This window comes from Vombatus ursinus, unplaced genomic scaffold (assembly GCF_900497805.2).
Source record: "Vombatus ursinus unplaced genomic scaffold, bare-nosed wombat genome assembly UNPS02014807.1, whole genome shotgun sequence".
NCBI lineage: Eukaryota > Metazoa > Chordata > Mammalia > Diprotodontia > Vombatidae > Vombatus > Vombatus ursinus.
In genome coordinates this window covers 35,267,825-35,273,917 of record NW_020954585.1, presented here as the reverse complement: position 1 = coordinate 35,273,917, position 6,093 = coordinate 35,267,825, and the positions used below count along the sequence as shown (strand labels likewise).

Here is a 6,093-nt window from a genome sequence, read left to right as displayed (position 1 = left end):
CTTTCTTTCTTTCTTTCTTTCTTTCTTTCTTTCTTTCTTTCTTTCTTCCTTCCTTCCTCCCTTCCTTCCTCTGTAAAGATACTTTTATCCAAGGGATGGCTCTCTGGGAGGGATAAGAGAAAGGATACACAGGGAAATTTTGATATAAAAACTCCTTCTAGCAAGGCAACCCTCTAGTGATATTTTAGTATCAATAAAAATTATTTTTAAAAAAAGTTCAACAAACTAACCAAACAACAATTATACATAGTAGAATTATTTTAACTTGTGTTTTCTGAAACTTTTAACCAACAGTAAGCTTTGAATATAAAAATATTTTTCATACCAAATCAGCAGTTCATTTCACTTTGACTTCCAGATTTGTTAAACCATTTGGGGTGTTCTAGAATGCTTTTTTCTGAAAAGGACATGCAGTGACAAACTGTAATGTACATTTTTCTATCTCCCAAGTAGCAAAACATAAAATACTCAGAAAGATAAGAGATTTGAAAGGGCACTTAGCAAATGACCTATGTACCTATGGATATGCTTTTAGTAGAATTTGGATATTTTGGTCAATGTTACCCTGTTTAAAATGGTGCCAGTTTCCATTTACACAGATTTCTGGTCACCATACAGCATTCTACAGAAACAAGCTAAAATAGTCTCCAAGAGCTGGAAAAAATATTCTCAGAAATTGATAAATAAACTGTCAATGAAGGTAGTTTGAATTTTTTCCACTGCTATTTTTGCTACTAAATAAACAAGAATAGGGTGAAAATATTAGTAGGAATAATATTGTGCCTACACTTAACTAACTACCTCACTTTCTTATAATTATTATCTCAAAGTTATTCTTTAAAAAGAATGGAAATTTTCAGTCCCTGCCAAGAAATAGGTCATTAAGAACAAATAAAAGTAGAACATTGCTCAATAACTGAAAGCTGTTTGCTATAATACTAATAGTTAAAAACAATGAAGTCAAACCACCCCCAAAAAATGGCACTGTGGTTTAAAATGAGCTATATATGGGAGTGGGCATACTATATTCTACTTTTGCATCCAGCTTCTAAACTCTAAGAATGACAACATAACCTGATTGACTTCTGATTCTTTTAAGATCATTTGAATTGGAATAATCAGTTAGTCAACAATCAGCCAGTAAAAAAGCTACTTACTAAGTAGTTATGATGTACCAGGCACTGTGCTAAGCACTGATAAATCAAATACAATCAAAAAGAAAGACAGCCCTTGCTGTCAAGAAACCTGTATTCTAAAGCTGACTTATGAAAGGAAGCTGAAGGAAGCTGCAGAACACTAATGAAGTCTGTCCTGCAGTCTGGTGAGAATTGAAGAGATGGCTAGTTTGAGCACTCTTTTGAAACAGAACTTCTGAAAGGAGCCACGCAATCAGAAGGAGGAACTGAGGGAACATATGAGGTGTGAATTACAGGACTGGGGTGATCTTTTAGGATTAGGAGGCTTCTGAGACATGATGGAAAAGTCTGGAGTATAGCCTGGTGAGAGATCAAAATGTGTCTAGTTTACCATAAACAGTGGCCGCTGAATTGGAAAAGATCCCAATCCTAAAGAAGGGCAATGGCAAGGAATGTTCAAATTACTGAACAATTACACTCATTTCACATACCAGCAAAGTTATGCTTATGATTCTGCGATCTTGGCTTCATCAGTATGTGAACTGAGAGCAGTTTAGTTTTTGAAGAGGCAGAAGAATTAGAGACCAACTTGTTCACATTTGATGGATTTTGGAGAAAGCAAGAGAGTTCAGAAAAAGTCTACTTCTGCTTCATTGACTACACTAAAGCCTTTGACTGTGTGGATCACAACAAAATGTGTCAAGTCCTCGAAGAGATAGGAGTAGCAGATCACCTTACTTTTCTTCTAAGGAACATGTATGTGGGTGGAGAAGAAACCATTAGAATTGGACATGAAACAACTGATTAGTTAAAGATTGGAAAAGGAGTGAAACGAGGCTGTATACCGTCAGCTTATTTATTTAATTTATATGCAGAGTACATCATGTGAAATTTCAGGTTAGATGAATCAAAAGCCAGAATTAAGCTTGCCAGGAAAAATATCAACAATCTCAGAAAGGCTGCTGATACCATTCTGATGGCAGAAATTGAAGAGTGTTTGAAAAGCCTCTTGATGATGGTGAAAGAGAAGAGTGTAAAAGTTGACTTGAAGCTTAACATAAAAAACCCCTATAATCATGACAACTGCTCTCATCACTTCTTGGCAAACAGAGGGAGAAGAAATGGAAGCAGTGTCAGATTTTATGTTCTAGGGCTCAAAGACCACTGCAGATGGTGTTTGTAGCCATGAAATTAAAAGACAATTGCTCCTTGGAAAGAAAGCTATGGCAAATCTAAACAAGACACTAAAAAACAGAGATATGACTTTGCTGACAAAGGGGTATATAGTCAAAGCTGTAGTTTTTCCTGTAGCTTTCTAATCGTGTGCTGAAGAAGACTTGGACAGCAAGGAGATTAAATCAGTCAATACTTAAAGAAATTAATTTAGGCTTTTCACTGGAAGGTCAAATATTGAAGCTGAAGCTTAAATATTTTGGCCACACAATGAGAAGACAAGACTCATTGGAAAAGACCTTAATGTTGGGAAAGATTGAAGGCAAAAGGAAAAGGAGATGGCAGAGAATGAAATGGGTAGTGTCATGGAAACAATGAACATGAACCTGGACAGACTTCAAGAAGAATAGAAGTGACTGGAGTGCTATGGTCCATGGGGTCACAAAGAGTCAGACACAACTGAACAACTGAACAACATATCCAAGTTATGAAGTAAGTACCCAATAATACTGGGCCAAAAAAATCAATTGAACACCTAACATATATATTAAAGTTCCCCACAGACCAGTTTTTAGGAAGCAGAAAAACTAAATTAATAATCTGGACTTGATTTAGCCTTAGTCATATATACTTAAATCCTAGTGTGGTCTTAATATTGTAGTATTAATCTCATGAAATTGATGGATCCGTTATTTCACCAATTTCATCAGTGTGATGATCACAAGGCCACATGCTCCACACACATATATACGTTCTCAACCTGTTTCATTCTTATCTATGTTATATAACCATAGATTGAGAGTTGGAAAGGACCTTAGAGGTCATTGTGTCACCTCTTATTTTACAGATAAGGAAACCAAGGTGTAGAAAGATTTGTCTTCAAACAATAAGTGTCTGAAATGGAATCCAAACCCAGTCTTGACTACAAGTCCAACATTCTATTCATTATATTCATCAAGCCTTTACCTCTTAGATTCTCTATGGTGAAATCAACAAATATTCTGGTGACTTTTCTTGTTTTCTTTAGCAATATCCATGTACCATCAGGGCTATTTATGTGCTGTGTCTCATTCTTACTATATGGCTATTCTAACCTTCTTTTCTCAATGCCCTTCTCTGGGCATGTCCAGTTTGCCTAACACGGAAGCTCCCATGAGGGGCCTTTGGAGCATGTCTAGACTGTCTAACAGGAGAGACCTCTGCATCTCCTACCACATTGGTAAGGGTAGCATTCTTTAATTAACTGCCTACAACTTCAAAATTGACAAGGCTGAATCATTCTTTTTTTTTTTCCAGCTCTCTCTTTACCTCCACTCTCTTTCTACTACTCTTGATTCCTCTACTCCTTTTTAAAATATTTATTTTATTTTTATGTAATAAAATAAGCACTTCCATAAAATATTATAATAAAAATAGATGATTGCACATGAAATTGAAAATCTATTATGTACAACTTGCTATTCTTTTTAAATTTATAATAAAATTATCATATAAATTTATTTTTTTCTTCCATTCCCCCCTACCCTGGAGATGGCTACCATTAGACATAAATATGTATGTATGTATGTATGTATGTATATATATGTATATATATGTAAAACATGTAAATACATACATATTTCAATTTATCAGTTCTTTTTCTGGATGCAGAAAGCATCTTTCCTCATATGTCCTTTATAGTTAATTTGGGTATTTTTAATAGTTTAAATGACTTATTGCTCAAAGTTGTTCCTGAAACAATAGTGTTGTTAACATATACAATATTGTTTTGGTTCTGCTCATTTCTCTCATCAATATTTTGTACATATCTATCCATGTTATTCTAAGCTCATTGAGCTCATCATTTCTTATAGCACAGTAATATTTTATCACAATTATATACCACAACTTGTTCAGCCATTCCTCAATTGACAGGCATCCACACACTTTCCAGTTCTTTGTCACCACAAAGAGAGCTGCTATAAATATTTTAGAATATATAGGTTCTTTTCCTGTTTCCCTAATCATCTTATAAAACAGACCCAGTAGTGGTAGTGCTGGGTCAAAGGGTATAGGCAGTTTACCTGTACCGCGCGGTGCCCTTCACCTCAGCCAAAGGAGGAGGCAGCGGCTGTGGGCTTGGCGAGATGAGCATGAGGCTCAATTCCATCCCGCTGCCGTTCCTGCCCGATAACGCCCGGAGCCTGCCACCGCCGAAGCTGACGGACCGGCGGAATCTCTACACGGGCTTCATGGGCTACTGCGCGGGGCTGTTGGATAACCTGCTCAATCGCCGGCCAGTGGTGACCGCTGGTTTACATCGCGAGCTCCCGTTTGTCACTTCATTCTTTTTTGTGGGATATTACCTTATTAAACGCCAAGATTTTAAGTATGCTGAAAGGGACCGTGATATGTTTCAGTATATGAAATTGCATCCGGAAGATTTTGAAGAAAAGGAAAAGAACACTTATGCTGAAATTCTTGAAGACTTTTATCCAGTTCGCTGAAACTTCTTGCCCTGTCTGCTCTTATTTCTTTCTCAAGAGCTTTTGTTCATGAACTCAATGGGCTGTATTTCTAATATATCTCAAATTCATATGTAATGAAAAAAATTAAGGTCTTCTAATTAAATGAGTGACGTGAAAAAAACAACAACAACAAAAATAACTCTTTGAGCGTAATTCTAGATTGCTCTCCAAAATGGTTGGATCAGTTCACAATTCCACCAACCATGAATGTGTCCCAATTTTTCCACATCTGCTCCAATATTTATCACTTTCCCTTTCAATCATTTTAGTCAATCTAATAGGTTTAAAATGATATCTCAAGGTTGTTTTAATTTGCATTTCTCCAATAATGATTTAGAGCAATTTTTTCATGTCACTATATACAATTTTGATTTCTTCATTGAAAAACTGCTTGTTCACAGACTTCAGAAAAACCTGGAAAGACCTGTATGGACTGATACTCAGTAAAGTGAGTAGAACCAGGAGAATGTTGTGCATAATAACAGCCACAGTGTGATGACTAACTTTGATAGAATTAGCTCTTCTCAGCAATGCAAGGATCTAAGACATCTCCAAAAGTCTCACGATGGAAAACGCTGTCTACATCCAGAGAAAGAGCTATGGAGTTTGAATGCAGATTGAAGCATACTATTTGCTCCTTTTTTTCTTCTTTTTTGTTTTGTTTCTTCTTTCTTGTGGTTCCTCCTATTGGTTCTGCTTCTTCTCTACAACATGACTAATGTGAAAATATGTTTAATAGGAATGTATATGTAGAGCTTATGTCAGATCACATGCCATCTTGGAGAGGGAGGTGAGGAAAAAGGAGGAGAAAATTTAAAACTCAAAAGCTTATGAAGTGAATATTGAAAACTAAAAATAAATTAATTAAAAAATGGTTAAAAACTAGTAAGGGAGGTATGATTTTGAACTAATAGTCTAAGTGGAGAAAAGAAGGTACAAAAAGAGTGAGAAATAGATAACTAAGGAAAAGAAAAAAATAAATGAATGAGTTATGCAAAATAAAAAAACTACTTGTTCATATCCTTTGACCATTTATCAATTGAGGAATGACTCATGTTCTTACAGATTTGACAAAACTCTTTATATATTTGAGATATGAGACTTACCTGAGAAATTGTCTATAAAAATTTCCCCCCAGTTTTCTGCTTTCCTTCCGGTCTTGGCTACTTTTGTTTAATTTATACAAAATCTTTCTAATTTAATCTAACTGAAATTATCCATTTTATACCTCACTCTGCTCTCTATCTCTTATTTATTTATAAATTGTTTACCTAACC

The 6,093-nt window shown here is 35.4% G+C and overlaps 1 pseudogene; it reads left to right on the top strand.

Annotated features, from left to right (window-relative positions):
• The first annotated feature begins 4,441 nt into the window (after positions 1-4,441).
• Positions 4,442-4,795, top strand: LOC114052143 (annotated as a pseudogene).
• Positions 4,796-6,093: the final 1,298 nt, after the last annotated feature.